This window comes from Schistocerca gregaria, chromosome 3 (genome assembly GCF_023897955.1).
Source record: "Schistocerca gregaria isolate iqSchGreg1 chromosome 3, iqSchGreg1.2, whole genome shotgun sequence".
Classification (NCBI taxonomy): domain Eukaryota; kingdom Metazoa; phylum Arthropoda; class Insecta; order Orthoptera; family Acrididae; genus Schistocerca; species Schistocerca gregaria.
The window spans coordinates 563,833,607-563,852,482 of record NC_064922.1 but is presented as its reverse complement, the minus strand read 5'-3'; the positions used below and the strand labels follow the sequence as shown (position 1 = coordinate 563,852,482).

At 41.9% G+C, this 18,876-nt stretch overlaps 1 protein-coding gene and 1 non-coding gene across 7 annotated transcripts in view; both read right to left on the bottom strand.

Moving 5' to 3' along the window:
* The window catches only part of LOC126356172 (Ca(2+)/calmodulin-responsive adenylate cyclase), a 1,163,484-nt gene that overhangs the window by 459,700 nt on the left and 684,908 nt on the right, over positions 1-18,876 (bottom strand). The window lies entirely within an intron of this gene.
* Trnae-cuc (transfer RNA glutamic acid (anticodon CUC)) lies at positions 8,985-9,062 on the bottom strand. The gene has a single exon. It is a non-coding gene; the product is annotated as a tRNA-Glu (tRNA).

Genomic DNA, 18,876 nt, shown 5'->3' with positions numbered 1-18,876 from the left:
CCTAACGTCGTATATAAAAGTGTGTACTGCCCGCAACGTATCTGTACTGCCACACAAAATTAATAACCAATGATGACAACGATTCTCTGCTATAAAAGGCTTTGCCCATCGACTTAATTCATTAATCTTCCAACGACTGAACTCGTTTCTGTTCTCCTCATTCACACTGGTATATTTCACGAAGAAAAACTCATAATTCTTTGATGTTGTTTCAGTAACAATCTGATTACCAATCTAATAATCTAGCCCATGGGGCTAACGATGGACGTGCACACGTTGAATTCTGGTCCCGTAAATTTACTTCTTCGCTGTCATACGATAATTACAGCCCGTAGTGGAATTCCTCGATTGCTGCACTTTACTTATAACCACCCGGATCATTGCAAACATTTCGACGGGAGATATATTGCAGTACAGTACATTTGCGTATAATGCCCTGCGTTCGTAAAACATGTAACGTATCGTATCTCCGTGTTTCTTGCTCCACTCTTAAGCGAAGACTCCCTAACAGGCGGCTTAGATAGCAGAACTGATCTGATCCCCCTCTTTTGGACGGCCGTCTTCTTTAATCCCGCTGCCCTGGCGGGGAGGATATTCTGCATGAACAGGCCGGACGACGGGCAGAGGCCAGCAAAATGAAATCGCGTCTGGTCGGAAATCACGTTTCTCTGGCGGACGGTCTTTTCCGTACCGCTGCAGCGTCTCTCCCCTTACAGGGCATGGCTGCAACTGCGTGTACATAGAAAGAAAGAATGAAAGAGAGAGAGAGAGAGAGAGAGAGAGAGAGAGAGAGAGAGAGAGAGAGAGAGAGAAGGCAAAGAAGACAGCTATTGTATCGCCCTCTAAAACACTTTGTACCATACTGGTGAAATGTGAGTCTCACATTATATTCGTGGAATACGGAATTCTATATGTACATACACTGTGTGTTACACAATTCCTCCAACAGGCTCCAAAGCGTTGCAGAGGGTGCAGACAAGATAACTTTCAAATCTTCCGCTTCCCTGTACGCACACAGCACAGGCAATGAGCTCTGACCTGTCTCGGCTGAGGAATCAGTAGTCGTTCCCTTCTCCAAGTCGACGACAGCTCGCACTGAAGATCACATTACCTGTGGCAAGTACACCTTCTCAATAAAATCTCACTTTCGATTTCTGGGGATGATTTTTGACTCTCGGTTAAGCTGGGCGCCCCACATCCGATCCACCGTTATCAAGTGTGAAGAAAGTTTAAATGTAATAAGATCACTCACTCGTGTCTGGTGGAGAGCGCACCAGAGTGTTCTACTCACCATGTACCGAGGGATAATTCGATCTCGATTAGACTATGGCTGTCAATTCTACCACACTGCGTCAAAGATTCATCTCTCCAAGTTAGATGCTCTTCAATATAGAGCCATTCGTACCTGTCTTGGAGCCATGCGATCGACGCCAACCAACGCTCTTTTAATAGAAGCAGGGGAGATGCACTTGAGCATTAGGCGCCAAATGTTATCGGACTAATTCTACATTCAAGGCATGGTCATTATGGGCAGTTCCGTCTATCAAAGGAGAGACTGCATTTATCGACTGTGGATTGCATCCCACAGAAGGAATAAAGTGCCAGCTTTGACACTAGGTCACCTGTCATACATTGTATACGGCATTCAGCGCATCTACCTGTTTTTGAATATGATCTTCAAACGCTCTGCTCCCAGATCCCAGTCCATTATTTAAGTACGACCTGGCTGGACAGTACTAATGTCAACGTTGGCTTCAATCGTCTCGTTCAAGCACATTGGCCGGGTTTTCTCCGTGTATACCGATGGCTCCAAAATTCCGCAAGAAGAGTGCACAGGGTGCGCTTTTTTCTGCCCTCAGATCCAGATCCGCAAAACCTTTAAACTGCTATGAGCACTTCTATTTTTACGGCGGAGAAAGTGGCAGTTTTGGAAGCACTTAAGTTTGTCTCTAGCACTTCCTTCCCCAAGATATTGATATTATCTGACTCGCAAAGCGTTCTTAAAAACATTCAGTACAGTCGATGGAACAAAACAACCACCAGTAATTTCTTGGATGTGATATCTTAATATATTCGTAGCACACGCACGGACCGGACGATCCATTTGTTGTGGGTACCTTCCCACTCTGGTATCCTCTATAATGATGAAGTTGATGCATTAGCCAAACAAGCGGTAACCTTAGGCACCGTCCTGGATCTGCACCTTCCTTATACAGACTACTTACGTGAAGTGAAGGATCACGCAAGACAACAATGTAGGAAATGTGGAACGTTTGTCAACAGACAAAAGGCGGTTATTACGCAGTGCTACAACCTCGGATTCCTTCACAGCCGTGGTTCATGAGGACACATCTGGACCGATCCACGATTTCTACCACCATAAGACTCCGCTTCCATCATGCCTCTTTCACACAACATCTACATCAGATCAACGTTTACAGTTCACCAGCATGTGTGCCCCAAATTGACCGTGAACGGTTAGTCTTTCTGAAGACATTGCTGAGTATGGGCTACCATCTTCCTCAATCAGCTTCTTCTCTTTTGTGTACTAAAGACGTTCGTCTATATAAAGTGATAGTTAACTTCATCAAGAGTTCTGGTTACAATCTGTAGGTTTTAATGGTGTATGTAAACTATAAATATGTCTTGCTGATGAAGATATTTCAGAATTGGTGTGAATTGTAAGCCGAGACACTTTTAATTATTTTCCAATTCAATTCAATTCCATTTTTAAAACATTATGTACAAAACTGTAAAAGTTAAGCTTTTTATTCTTGTAAATATCCATTTCTAAATTTGTTTATTCAATTATGTGTACATTGCCACTATGTGTTACCTATTGCTAAATTGAGTACACACTCAAAGTCAAAATATAAAAAATAATAAAAACCGCTCTGACCTGCGTGCTCTGCGGGAGTCACGCCACGAGCAGCGTTCGGAGTACACATTGTTGTATTCACTTCTACGTGACGAAGGGCGAGCTCTCCGAAGTCCAGTTTGCACCGCGTCTGTGGAGCACTACTGTCAACCACTGTATTTTCGAACATACTCTGTTTCTCGCAGCCGTTCTAGTTGTAAGACGAAACTGGCATGTTACGTCACAGGTACAACATGAACTGACGACAGAGCCCTCTAAGTGTTACTGCGTCCCGTGAAGCGAGGCCTTTGAAAGTGATCTGATCTTCATAATTCACATCCAAACGGTAAATTTTCAGACTTAGGTTACTCATCAAAACTTTATTTACTGAGTCCCGTATACAAATCATATTCGCCTGTAATAGGAACTGTGGAACACCCGATATTACTCTACAGTAGAGCCCTGAAACACCTACAATTCTCTTACGGGTAACATTTCGCCAGAACCGGACGCCAAGTGACGCCAACGGTGGTCAGCTGATGAAGGCACCAATAACATAACTGCGTTTCAAAATAATCCCTCGCATCACCAACAACAAAATGCATTTATTATGGAATGCGTTTTATTATTGACAGCAGTGACACAGGATGGTTTTGATTTTATCTGAAGTCACAGCAAGAACGTTTCCTTAAAAGGCTGCTATTAATAATTTTGTAATACTTGAAATGATGACAAGATCGAAAACGGTAATTGATATAGATTTATTTACCAGTAGCCCGTAGCGGTACTCAAGTATGACGTCTTTTACAGGCTCTGGGGCACCGCCTGCACAAAATAAATCCATATATTTAGTGTTTTCCTAATACTTTGTTTCCATTTGTTATGACTTTTACTGTATATTCTCAAACACTCTTTAAAACATTTACGTATATTTCTGTTTAATTCAGCTGAACTAAATGGAGGTAGAACTGATTTGATCAATTGTAAATGGTTCTGAAAGCCTGCGACTGTGAAAGCAATAGGTTTGTTCAAAAGACCTCGTCTGCTACCAGTCACGATTTTCTTTATTTCATTTTTCGCACGACGCGTATAGAAATGATTCCCATTTTCAAGTGCGTTTTTTGTGTTTGTTATGCCATTTCTATTTGATGTTGTCAATGTGTGAGAGTCTGCTTCATTTCGTTGACTTTACTGCAATATATATGAAAACATGCGATTTTTAGTTGGTTGTCGATCTATTTGTGAAGCTAGTGGGGAAATTTAGAAGAATTTGTACTTACAACTTCCTTATGGTCTATTTGTGCAGAGTTTCAGACAAACAACTTGTTGTACACTTTTAAACAGCGAAAACATTTTACATAAACGAAAGTTACACAGATATTCCTACAAGTAGTTAACAGCGATAACATTATAGGTCTGCAACAGAGCATTATATGCTTTTGTACAGAGGTTATTTACCTCAACAATTTGGATCATAATTTACTTATATATATATATTACAATTCTGCTTATTTCTGTGTGTTACTATTTTTATTTAATTATACTATCGAAACATCTTAAGAAATTCACTGATTCGCTTTCAAGTTTTTCGTTTAATATTTTATCTTCACATTTTCTGTTATGTGAATATCTCCAGTTCTAGTAGCAAATCCATTTTATGTCCTTTATTTAGTCGGTGGAATACTGTGACGTTCTGCTCTATTTTTCCAAATGGGTGTCCTGTATTACGTATATGTGTTTCTTTGGCTGATGATGTGTGTTGTGTGTGTGGAGGCTTTGATGTGCTCTGTCTACCCGGTGTTGAAATTTCGGCCTGTTTGTCCAAGGTAGAACATGGAGCATTCCTGCCGTGTTACCTTGTACATTCCAGAGTCTGAGTATGGATCATGCTTACACTTTATATTATGTATTAGTTTTTGTTGTAGCTCATTAGATGTGGAAAACACTATTTTTACTTTGTGATTTTTGAAAATATTTGCAGTCTTCTGTGATACATTGCCAATGTATAGGACACATTTGTTTTTCTCTTTCTCTTCTGTGGTGCAGTTTGTATCTGGGCCTTTCTTCACTTTTTCTAGGATTGTGTCAACCATGGAAGCATTGTAACCATTGGCAACTGCAACCTTTTCACTGTGATTGTTCTTGTTGCATGTTTTCTTGGTTCAATGGTACTTTAGTTGCCCTATGCAGCATTGACCTGTATGTTACCTGTTTATGGATATTTGGGTGACACAAGGTTGCGGGGATTGTGGCGTCAGTCATTGTATTTTTCCTATGAATTTTGAATGTGCATATGTTGCTGTGTCTTGTTATATTTAGATCCAGAAGGTTGATGCTTTTATTTTGCTCATGTTCCACTGTAAATCTGATTTTCTCATGTAGATTATTGAAGTAATTTAGAACGCCTGTGATGTCTTTGGTATCCCCTTTCACTAACAGTAGTGTGTCATCCACATATCTCCCATAAAATTCAATTTTCTTTAGGAAAGGTTCTTGGTTGTTAAATTATTTTTGTTCTAAGTGATTTATGTATATGTCAGCTATGGTACCAGATATACATGACCCCATTGTTAGGCCATCTGGTGGTTTATAAATGTTGCCATTAAAAGTGAAGTAGATGTAACTTAGTGTTAGCTGAAGGAGTTCCATAAATTCAACAATTTCTGTGAATGAAACTTCCTTGTGTATTACTGTTACAGCTTCCTGTATGGGTATGTTTGAGTAAAGGTTGGTGATGTCAAGTGTTATAAACTGAGCACCTTTGGGGAGCTTTCTGGTTTTTAGATCTTTAGCTAGTATCATGGTGTTTTTAATGGAATATGTAGCTTCATGTGTATAATTTTTCATCAGTATGCTATTCAATTTTTGTGATTGTATGCTGTGCTATTTATAGAATCGACCAGGAGACATATCGGATTTCCATCTTTGTGTATTTTTTGCTGTGCTCTTAGGCGTGGTGCTTTTGGATTCATGTATGTAAGGTATTTCTTTTCAGTTTCTGTCAGTAGGAAATGTGTGTTCTTTAATTGTTCCTAAATTTTATTTTGAAATTGTGTGCTGAATACTATTAGCATCAAACAATCCACATGTTTTCTCTCTGTATTCCTCTTATTTCATCACAACTAATTTATTGCTTTTGCTTGACTTTACGACTATGGATTGGTTGTTTCTTTATTTCTGCTTTTGTATTAAAATTTAATTTTGTAACATCTGCTGCATTTTTAGTTGCAGCTATGGTCTGTTTCAGTGTATGGTTGTTGAGCTTAGGTTTTACGTTGTATTTTAGTCCTTTCTGGAGTAGATCATTTTCTCTTTGGTCAAATTTATGTCTGTGTTGTTCACCACTTTGTTGTAAAATGTGTGTGTGTGTGTGTGTGTGTGTGTGTGTGTGTGTGTGTGTGTGTGTGTTTGTCAGTTATCTCAAGGTTGGGTTTCTTATTTTGTTTGGATGTCAAGGTCAGTAGTTTCTTGTTATGTGTATTGCAAATGGTCAAGTACTCCTTGTCAACTATTTCTTGGATGTGCTTACATAAGCTGCCATAAACTGTGGGTTTGATGTCGTTTGCTGCTTCTATTTGCATGTTGAGTAACTTTCTGTCTAGTAAGTCCTTCTTGTGTAACTGCCTTATTTCGGTTTTCAGCCATAGTTGTTCTGCTTTGTGCTTTATAACTTTTGCGATACTGCTGCTAGAATATATTTTCACTTTTATATAATTCGGAATTATACCTAATTGTTGGCAGTGCTTGTAGAATCTTATGTGTGAAGTTGTTTTTAGCACTAACTTCAAAAAAAGATCGACAACCAACTAAAAATCTCGTGTCCTCTTATATATTGCAGTAAAGTCAACGAAATGAAGCAGACTCTCACACATCGACAACATCGCATAGAAATGGCATAACAAACACAAAAAACGCGCTTGAAAATGGGATTCATTTCCCGAATCGCGTCGTACGAAAAATAAAATAAATAAAATCGTGACTGGTAGCAGACGAGTTATTTATAAACAAACCTACGGAGGTAGAAGTGTGCAACTGCTTACAAACAGGACTGTAATTTGACATTTAGATAAATGTGATGTCTGCTATAAGTCTTCTGATGCGTGCCATTTGTGGTTTCTTCAAGAGACTCAAGGAGAAAGCCATTATTGAAATCTACTATCAGAATTGAAAAGAGCATCAAGGACAGGAAAAAATATGAACTCACAAATAAACAGTCCGTTAAATTGCTTAAAATGACATGCATACAAAGTAATTGGAGATGAGAAGGCTATGGAAGCAAACGATCGATGTGGGCTAGTGATTAACGTAGACTTTGCAAATTCTGCTCGATCAATATGTAAATTAAGTCAAGGTAGGTGGAGCAGTAAATTAACATGAAAACTGAGCCGTGGGCGTCGAATGGGAAACTGCTTAATTATGCAGATTCTTGCTTATTGCAAGCAATAGACTGACAACAGATTCTGAACATTTATTTTAACTTTACCACCTGTAACGAGAATGACTTAGGAAGAGAGACTAATCATTTTGTACATCGAAGCACGGTAGGGGGCCAACTGTATGATTTTTCGAAAGCCGCTCGGACAACTGAACTGTAAGAGTAGAGCTCCCGAAAAGCTGGCATTGAAATTTAAATCCATGTCAGACATACTATTTCATCACGTTGGGAATATTGGAACGAAATGGTCACCAGATGACAGCATAGCTGTGAAGAAGCCGGCCTGAGGTGGAACGACGGCGTTCATTGTCTTACACGGCGTGGTTAAACATCAGGAACATCCTTGCAGACTACTGGGAACTTAAAAGGCCTCTGTTTATTGTACATAATAGTTTCCGTAATGAAATCAAAGAAGAAAAGAGGCTTACAAATGTCAATTAATGAGAGATAAAGTGCTATTTTTTCTGGTTTTTTCTTAATGGTTCAACGGCAATTTTGCAACCATCTGTGTTTGACAAAACCGCTGGATGAATCAACACTCACGGACAGGGGCGGCGCCAGTACCTAAGCTTGACTTGTTGACGCAAGATTTGGCCAAAGTGTGTACACAAATTTTACTATCGCAAAAGATGAACCTGCTCCACCAGGATCCAACAATAAGGTTCAATCTTTAAGTTTAGTTACTTACATTATCCAGGACTCGAGCCCTGATGGTCCATTTTCACATCCTTCATCCGATTAATGCAGCTACAGCTCAAAGTGGAGAACTTCCTTAATAGTTCCTGATCAATAAGTTCGAATGTAACGTGAAGCCACCAGGTGGAGCACGCATACCAATTTTCCCTCGATCGGATAATTCGCGCCCAAACTGGTATCACAGCTTGAGGGGCAAAGACAACGGCCGTTCATTCCCTTCCGCTACCACGTTTACAAACAGAACTGAGAGCCACGGTCCGGCGCATTCGGTGGCTGATCTGAGACGTATCACTTAGTGTACAGCAATACTGCGAATATTAACGCCATTGTGTCTCTCATCACGTTGGGAGCGGCAATGTGTTAGGACCGTTCGTGTAGATCATCACCATTCGCGTTCAGGAGCTTGCTGCTGTCAACGTCACCTCATAAATCCGGATGAGGAAAGGTTTGTTGTTCGGCCCCTGCTCCTGTTTTCAGCCCATTTTAGTGCGACTTTCTCCTCAAAATCGACTACTCGAAGTGTGTGCTCCTTTCATGCCTGCAAGTAAATCAGCAACGAAATACGACGCGAGTGTATCTATGACGTCAACGCTCTATACATTGTGTGGAATGTGGAGTTCTAAATTACGGAGAATGCTGCACTCTGTGCGTGCACAGAGACAAGGGACTCTGGCGGCGTCTGCTAACATCGGTAGCTTTATACTCTATTTCTGGTCGAGCTCACACTGAAGCGCCGAACAAACTGGTACAGGCATGTGTATTAAAAAACAAGATAAATGTAAGAAGGCAGAATACGGCGATGCGGTCCGTCTATATAGGGCAACAAAAAGAGGATCTTAGTGTTTAACGTCCCGTCGACAACGAGGTCATTAGAGACGGAGCGCAAGCTCGGTTGAGGGAAGGATGGGGAAGGAAATCGGCCGTGCCCTTTCAAAGGAACCATCCCGGCATTTGCCTGAAGCGATTTAGGGAAATCACGGAAAACCTAAATCAGGATGACCGGAGACGGGATTGAACCGTCGTCCTCCCGAATGAGAGTCCAGTGTGCTAACCACTGCGCCACCCCGCTCGGTCCTAGGGCAACAAGTGTATGGCGCAGTTGTTACACCGGTTACTCCTTCTACAATGGCAGGTTATCAAGATTTAAGTGGATTTGAACGTGGTGTTATAGTCGGAACTCGAGCGATGGGACACACCATCTCCGAGGTAGCGATGAAATCGGAATTTTCCCATAGAATCATTTCACGAGTGTACCATGAATATCAGAAATCCGGTAAAACACCGAATCTTCAATATCGCTGCGGCCGGGAAAAGATCCTGCAAAAACGGGACCAACGACGACTGAATAGAACCGTTCAACGTGTTGCAAGTGCAGCCCTCCCGTAAATTGCTGCAGATTTCAATGCTGTGCCATTAACATGTGCCAGCGTGGGAACTATTCAACGAAATATCAACATTATGGGGTTTCAACGCCGAAAGCCCACTCGTGCAGCCCTGTTGACTGCACAACACAAAGCTTTACGCTTGGCCTGGGCCCGTCAACACAGACATTGGATTTTTTATGACTGGAAACATGATGCCTCGTGGGACGAGTCTCGTTTCAAATTTTATCGAGCGAACTGAAGTGTGCGGGTATGGAGAAAATCTCATAAATCCATGGACCCTGCATGTCAGCAAGGGGCTGTTCAAGCTGGTGGAGGCTGTCTAATGGTGTGGAGCGCGTGCAGTTGGAGTGATATGGGACCGTTGATACGTTTAGAAACGATCCTGACGAGTGAGATGTGCGTAAGCATCTTGTCTGATCATCTGTATCCATCCATGTCCATTATGCATGCCGACGCACTTGAGCAACTCCAGCAGGACAATGCGACTTTCCGCGCGTCCAGAATGACTGAAGGAACACTCTTCTGAGTGTGAACATTGCCGCTGGCCACCAAACTCCTCAGACGTGAACATTATTGAGCATATGTGGGATGCCTTGCAACGTGCTGTTCATAAGATATCTCCACCCCCTTGTACTCTTACTGACTTATGGACAGCCCTGCAGGATTCATGGAGTCAATTCCCTCCAGCACTACTTCAGACATTAGTCGAGTCCATACCATGTCGTTTTGTGACACTTCTGCGTGCTCGCGGGGGCCCTACACGATATCAGGCAGGAGTACCAGTTTCTTTGGCTGTTCAGTCTAGAAATGGATTTTGTGGTTTCATGTTTACTATGTTGTTTACTTCGTTTTCGTAAGTTTGAAAAGGTTTCACGAGGTCTTGGCATTTTAACTTCTAGTTTTCTACAACAAGATAGACTGACTGCGACCGTATTTACACAGCAAGAAGTGTTCTTGGGCGTGCTAGTATAGTAGAAGCATGGTGAGTTAAGCAAAATACTGGCATCAGGCTTCTGTTTTTATCGTTGTGTTTGGTCGTTGCCGGCGTCTCATGACATCCTTTTAAGTTCGTTTGTTGATCCTTCAACTCAGTTTTTTATTACAGAGGCCAACCAGATCTCTGACCGAACACGCTGAGCTACCATACCGGCGTCAATCATCTCACTGTGAATGAGGCACGGAGCCTGCTGTTGAATTACTTTCCTCGTACGATTGGTGAGGAGTTGCGCATTGATGTCGGTTGATTAGCTCCAAAGGCTGCCCCGCGAGGGAGGGATGTTGAGTGCAGCGAATTGTACACCCTAGAGAAAACAGCTGAAAATATTGATTGGCGCATAGTATCCGCATAAGCAATGTGTGTGTGTGTGTGTGTGTAAAAGATGAGGACGGGAGCGGTGGCGAATACTCTATTACGCTGCTAGTATAGGGTTGCAGGTCGATGCGCCCGTCGCCCGCCGGCAGCGCCACAGAAAGTGTGCCGCGCTGAGTTACGCTCCATTAGAGGGTAACCTGCGTCAACCGCGTTAACTTCAATGGGCCGTTAATAACACATCGCCTTACGACGCAACTTTGCCAGCCACGCAGCTCCTCACTGCTGCGGCAATATACACCTGGATGTGGCGCGCCTTCGTCGAATACGGATGTGTGTCGCCGCCGTTGATGATGATGATGGCTGTTCTTACGGGCAAAGCAAGTTGTTGACCTGACGAGGTGCTACAAACAATTATGCTCTCTCTTCTTCTTTTTCTGTCACAGTGCCTTAGGTAGTGAGTGACCTGTGCTTCCTTAAATTTCTTTCAGGCAAAGACACAATTCTGACACCAGAGGTGAAAAACATGAATATGTTCCTTCTTAAGAGGCTACGACAGGAAAGTCGGGAGAAGCTGCCTCAAACCCTCATTCCACATTCCTTACCAAAAATTTCGGCATGCGCATATATCCACGCTCCTTTAAAACAGAACTTGCTAAATGCTTTTACTCGGCCTCTCTTTCTAGGTAGGCCTCCATACTCAGAATCTCCCTCTCACTGCCGATGTCTATATATGTCTCTCCCACATTGTATCCTTTTTCTCCCATTGATTTACAGTACATCCCACTACTACCGTCTCCAAAATACCTCGGCAGTTTTACTTTTTCCCCGACACTCAATTGTTTAAAACTTCGGTACACTATTAGGGCGAGGTGTGCTGTTCGTGTGCAGCTGATGATATAGACAGGCGCTTCCCCTGAAGCCCTACCGTGACTCAGTCGACTGTTCGTGGCAAATATGTAAACTGCAGTGCCCCTTGTGTATTATTCCTGTACAAGAATCGCGTGTTTCCGCATCTGTTGTTTTTGCGTACATTGTGAAGCTCTCTCCTGTCCAGTTACGCGTATCAACTGTGACCATGAGGTTTCAAAAGATGATCATTACAAAAGACGAATAACAGTAACAGAATTAAGGAAGTGGCAATGACAATAGAATTTACTAACGACCAAAGCAAAAATCAATGGTAATGCTTTTGACAAAGGTCGTGTGATTTGATTATTTCTCCACATTGTTTACATCCAACTAATGGAAAAAATCTCGTCCAATCATTGCAGAGCAGTTTTTGTAGCCTCGAAAAAATATATTCATACCAAGGTATGAATGAACGTACTGTCCCTATGTAATTCGGAACTGAGCATTACATGTCACAATAGGACGACTCGTCAGCGTAACAGGGGGCAGGGAGTATAGCGTTGTCAGTAGAGAAGGCCAGCCGGTGTGGCCGAGCGGTTATAGGCGCTACAGTCTGGAGTTGCGCGACCGCTACGGTCGCAGGTTCGAATCCTGTCTCGGGCATGGATGTGTGTGATGTCCTTAGGTTAGTTAGGTTTAAGTAGTTCTAAGTTCTAGGGGACTGATGACCTCAGAAGTCAAGTCCCATAGTAATCAGAGCCATTTTTCTGTAGAGAAGCATAAACAACAGAATGGGTCGTTCAGGAGAGATCAATGACTTCGAATGCAGTCTAGTCACTGGATGACCAAAACCAAGCAAGTTTCGTGTAATTGTAGGTAAGGATCACCCAGTTTTTCTGAGGGTGGTTATAAAAACAATGCATCAAATCACCGGAAGGAATCATTCTTGAGTCCAAATTTTTAGCAGCAGTCCAGTTACCACAAGTGTCCGTAGGGGAGTAAAAAGGAGTGGGATACGATGGTCGAGCAGCTCTTCAATAAGCAATAAATTTTTCTAGTTAATGTCAAGCGACATTGAGGTGGTGTGGAGAGCGACGCCACTCCCTAGTAGATGAGTGGAAACGAGTGATTTCGAGTGACGAATCACGCTCTACACTATGGCAATCCGATGGAATAATTTGGGTTAGGTGAATGCCTGAAGAACGTTATCTGCCGTCAAGTGTAGTGTCAGCTGTGAAGTAGGGAGCAGGTGTTGTTACGATACGGGGTGTTTTACGTGGTTAGGTTGTGGTCCCCTCATTGCGCTTAAGAATACGCTGATTCCGGAAAGATATGAGCACATACAGCACTGTTTACTGCGTACAGTAGAGGAACAGTTGTGAAGTGATGATCGTTTGTATCCAATGAGGGTGCATCCTGTTATAAACCAGCATCTGTGAGGCGGTGATTTGCGGGCAGTAACATTCCTGAAACGGGGTGACACGCCCAAAGTCCCGACGTGAACCCAATGGTATAACGTTGAAGTGAGCTAGGACATCGACTTCGCCCCATACCACAGCGTCGAACATCATTACCTTCTCTGGTTCCAGCTCTTCAGGAAAAACCGTCTGCCATTCCTCCACAGACATTACAGGCACCACATTTATACTTCTCCAGGCAGAGCTCCGACGGCCATAATGTTAGCCTTTATGATGGCTTGAACTCTGCTCGGAACACTATACATGAGGTATCCGAATGTCTGTGGAGGAATGGCAGGCGGTTCTTCCTGAACAGCTGAGATGTCTACGTCCTAGCTCACTTCAAAGGTATACCGTTGGTTTCAGGTCTGAACTCTGGGCAGGTCACCCCATTTCAAGAATGTTACTGTCCGCAAACCATTGCCTTATAGTGTACACATCCCATTTATGTGTCTATTAATATTCTCTACGGGGTGTATCAAAAATAATCATCCGATTTGGCACGTCTATATTTCTGAAACTAATAAACATATTCAATGAATTTTGGTTTTTGATGAACGGGAAACTCAAAAATTTGTTTTTCATACCTTTTCGTAGATGTTCAATATGCCCCCCTTAGAGTGGATGGCATATGTCAATGCGGTATTCAAATATTTCCCACATTGCACCCAACATGTCTTGAGTTACAGCTTCCACAGCTCCTGTTATGCGACGTCTCAGTTCATTCATTGTTGTTGGTAACAGAGGAACATAAAGAGTCTTTCATAAACAATCACAAGAAATAACCAATCAGATCCGTCGACCTTGGAGGTCAGTTATGTAAGGCGGAACACTTCGTTCAGTACGACCGATACATCGTACAGTAATTTTTGATTTAAAAATTCCAGCACTTCCAGATGCCAGTGTGGCGGTACCCCATCATGTTGTCAAATGAAGTCGTTCGAAACAGTCTCCAACTGTGAGAAAAGAAAGTTCTCGGGCATATCGAGGTACATGCTTCCTGTAACAGTCTTGTCGGCAAAGAAAAATGGAGCATACACTGCAAAAAAAAAACACATATTTTGGAGAGTCCCTCTCATGTTTTACAACTTCATGTGATTGTTCCGCACTCCATATTCTCACATTATGACGGTTCACCTTTCATTTAAATGGAATGTTGCCTCGTCGCTGAACACTAAGGGTGGAAGAAAACAGTTATCCTCCATATTGCCAAGAACGAAATTACAGAACTCCACACGTTGTTGTTTGTAACCTTCACGAAGAGTTTGCGGTAGCTGAATTTTGTATGGTTTCATGTGCAAACGTCGACGCAACACACTGCAGTCGGACACAGAGGGCATGTTGAGCTGTCAGGCTACACGGCGGACGGATTTCTGCTGCATCCTTGTGAAACTCTGGCGGATGCGTCCGACATCTGTGTCAGACACCATAGTTAGTACGAAAGTCACGCCGAACAGTTGTTACTGACGCGCACTGCGCGATACGTAGAACACAAAACGCTTTCTGCTGTCCAGACACCATTTTTACTAGAACTGAGCACGTATCTCAAGTAAAATAACTGTTATGATTTGTTTTAATCGGATGATTAATTTCGATACATCCTATGTTTACAGATAGTTTTGCTTAGATAGTGCATTTACTGGACAGTAAATATCACGTTTTTACTTTATTCTGTGTACCTTGTTTTCTTGTAAGTGCCAAGCGACATCGGAATAAAATTTCGTTCAGTGGATTTGACTTTTCCACTCTTTTTCCTTTTTTTCCGTAGGAAACGTGTTTCTTCTGTTTACCGTCTTATTTATGCACAGTGTATTTTATTTTTCTTTTTGCTATCACATATTAGGTCTCTTTCGTGGTAGAGCAAATCTTGGAAAAACATAAAGTCTGTATCGAACATTTGCAACATATCAAGAAAACGAAGCAAACAACAAAGTAAAGATTGAGGAGCCAAAAATTCCATTAACAAAAATCCCCGACCAGTATGCAGAGTCGCTACTGGAGTATTGGTTGTTCTTCGTGTTTCTGTCTCCGTCAATCCACGTCGCTGAACTGAATACAGCTTTCCAAACACTGTTTAGAATGGGTATACAAATTACATTTTAAAAATGTATTCGTTATTATGTATAAACTTACATTTCCCATTGAAAGGGCGTCGCACAGAACAAATGTTGAACAATTCCACACACACATTTTAAAAACGAAGTTACACGTATCTGCCGAAAACTAGAGAGCCTGTATCCTGTTCTGCCTGCTATCCATGTTGTCATTAACCTGAAGCTCTATACAAAGCTGCGCTTAACATTTTTCTTACATCAGGAGAAATTTGATAATAAATTCTTTACATACAATCTCAATTCAAAATGGGAAGCTCTATAACTCTGATGAATATCCGACTCTCTTCCCAAACGCAGGCATGGCCTGCCGTCGACAAAGTGATCGTCATAAAGAATATACAAATGAAACAGCCACTGGATGAACACCGCTTACTTTTATAACCTGTATCGGCAAAAATTTAGCAGAAGACATCAGATAACGTTAATTACTAGAAGTCAGCATGTCTTAATAACAATCGCTGCCGTGAAAAACAACACCTCGGCGAGCTAAAACTACGTTGGGTACCACAGTCAACGCAAGGGGTGGGGGGAGTGTGTTACGTCAAAGAACAACTGTGGAAGCTCACATTTGATTTGGAACTTGAAAGAGTTGTATCGTTATGTACAAACCAGTTACTAGCATAATGTTGCAACATCTGATCGAACAAACGGAAAAGTGTTCTAATTGAATCATTCACTTCATTTAATACATTTTACATACTGCTTTCCTGTAAGCAACTCCAACTCTTCCAGTTCACTTCGAATAGCTTATAGTTTCAGGATCTACATTAGAGGAATCTGTAGTTTCACATTATTGTTACTAAATTACGGCTCCCCAGGCATTCGATTCTGATTTAACTGAATAAGTGATCATTTTACACCATGGACCTTGCCGTTGGTGGGAAGGATTGCGTGCCTCAGCGATACAGATGGCCGTACCGTAGGTGCAATCACAACGGAGGGGTATCTGTTGAGAGGCCAGACAAACGTGTGGTTCCTGATGAGGGGCAGCAGCATTTTCAGTAGTTGCAGGGGCAACAGTCTGGATGATTGACTGATCTGGCCTTGCAACATTAACCAAAACGGCCTTGCTGTGCTGGTACTGCGAACGGCTGAAAGCAAGGGGAAACTACAGCCGTAATTTTTCCCGAGGACATGCAGCGTTACTGTATGATTAAATGATGATGGCATCCTCTTGGGTAAAATATTCCAGAGGTAAAATAGTCCCCCATTCGGATCTCCGGGCGGGGACTACTCAGGAGGATGTCGTTATCAGGAGAAAGAAAACTGGCGTTCTACGGATCGGAGCGTGGAATGTCAGATCCCTTAATCGGGCAGGTAGGTTAGAAAATTTAAAAAGGGAAATGGATAGGTTAAAGTTAGATAGAGTGGGAATTAGTGAAGTTCGGTGGCAGGAGGAACAAGACTTCTGGTCAGGTGACTACAGGTTTATAAACACAAAATCAAATAGGGGTAGTGCAGGAGTAGGTTTAATAATGAATAGGAAAATAGGAATGCGGGTAAGCTACTACAAACAGCATAGTGAACGCATTATTGTGGCCAAGATAGATACGAAGCCCACACCTACTACAGTAGTACAAGTTTATATGCCAACTAGCTCTGCAGATGACGAAGAAATTGAAGAAATGTACGATGAAATAAAAGAAATTATTCAGATAGTGAAGGGAGACGAAAATTTAATAGTAATGGGTGACTGGAATTCGAGTGTAGGAAAAGGGAGAGAAGGAAACATAGTAGGTGAATATGGATTGGGGCAAAGACATGAAAGAGGAAGCCGCCTAGTAGAATTTTGCACAGAGCACAACTTAATCATAGCTAACACTTGGTTTAAGAATCATGAAAGAAGGTTGTATACGTGGAAGAACCCTGGAGATACTAAAAGGTATCAGATAGATTATATAATGGTAAGACAGAGATTTACGAACCAGGTTTTAAGTTGTAAGACATTTCCAGGGGCAGATGTGGACTCTGACCACAATCTATTGGTTATGACCTGTAGATTAAAACTGAAGAAACTGCAAAAATGTGGGAAATTAAGGAGATGGGACCTGGATAAACTGAAAGAACCAGAGGTTGTACAGAGTTTCAGGGAGAGCATAAGGGAACAATTGACAGGAATAGGGGAAAGAAATACAGTAGAAGAAGAATGGGTAGCTCTGAGGGATGTAGTAGTGAAGGCAGCAGAGGATCAAGTAGGTAAAAAGACGAGGGCTGCTAGAAATCCTTGGGTAACAGAAGAAATATTGAATTTAATTGATGAAAGGAGAAAATATAAAAATGCAGTAAATGAAGCAGGCAAAAAGGAATACAAACGTCTCAAAAATGAGATCGACAGGAATTGCAAAATGGCTAAGCAGGCATGGCTAGAGGACAAATGTAAGGATGTAGAAGCTTATCTCAGTAGGGGTAAGATAGATACTGCCTACAGGAAAATTAAAGAGACCTTTGGAGAGAAGAGAACCACGTACATGAATATCAAGAGCTCAGATGGCAACCCAGTTCTAAGCAAAGAAGGGAAGGCAGAAAGGTGGAAGGAGTATATAGAAGGTTTATACAAGGGCGATGTACTTGAGGACAATATTATGGAAATGGAAGAGGATGTAGATGAAGACGAAATGGGAGATACGATACTGCGTGAAGAGTTTGACAGAGCACTGAAAGACCTGAGTCGAAACAAGGCCACCGGAGTAGACAACATTCCATTAGAACTACTGACGGCCTTGGGAGAGCCACTCATGACAAAACTCTACCTGCTGGTGAGCAAGATGTATGAGACAGGCGAAATACCCTCAGACTTCAAGAAGAATATAATAATTGCAATCCCAAAGAAAGCAGGTGCTGACAGATGTGAAAATTACCGAACTATCAGTTTAATAAGTCACAGCTGCAAAATACTAACGCGAATTCTTTACAGACGAATGGAAAAACTGGTAGATGCGGACCTCGGGGAGGATCAGTTTGGATTCCGTCGAAATGTTGGAACACGTGAGGCAATACTGACCTTACGACTTATCTTAGAAGAAAGATTAAGAAAAGGCAAACCTACGTTTCTAGCATTTGTAGACTTAGAGAAAGCTTTTGACAACGTCGACTGGAATACTCTTTTTCAAATTCTAAAGGTGGCAGGGGTAAAATACAGGGAGCGAAAGGCTATTTACAATTTGTACAGAAACCAGATGGCAGTCATAAGAGTCGAGGGGCATGAAAGGGAAGCAGTGGTTGGGAAAGGAGTGAGACAGGGTTGTAGCCTCTCCCCGATGTTATTCAATCTGTATATTGAGCAAGCAGTAAAGGAAACAAAAGGAAAATTTGGAGTAGGTATTAAAATTCATAGAGACGACGTAAAAACTTTGAGGTTCGCCGATGACATTGTAATTCTGTCAGAGACGGCAAAGGACTTGGAAGAGCAGTTGAACGGAATGGACAGTGTCTTGAAAGGAGGATATAAGATTAACATCAACAAAAGCAAAACGAGGATAATGGAATGCAGTCAAATTAAATCGGGTGATGTTGAGGGAATTAGATTAGGAAATGAGACACTTAAAGTAGTAAAGGAGTTTTGCTATTTAGGAAGTAAAATAACTGATGATGGTCGAAGTAGAGGATATAAAATGTAGACTGGCAATGGCAAGGAAAGCGTTTCTGAAGAAGAGAAATTTGTTAACATCGAATATAGATTTATGTATCAGGAAGTCGTTTCTGAAAGTATTTGTTTGGAGTGTAGCCATGTATGGAAGTGAAACATGGACGATAACTAGTTTGGACAAGAAG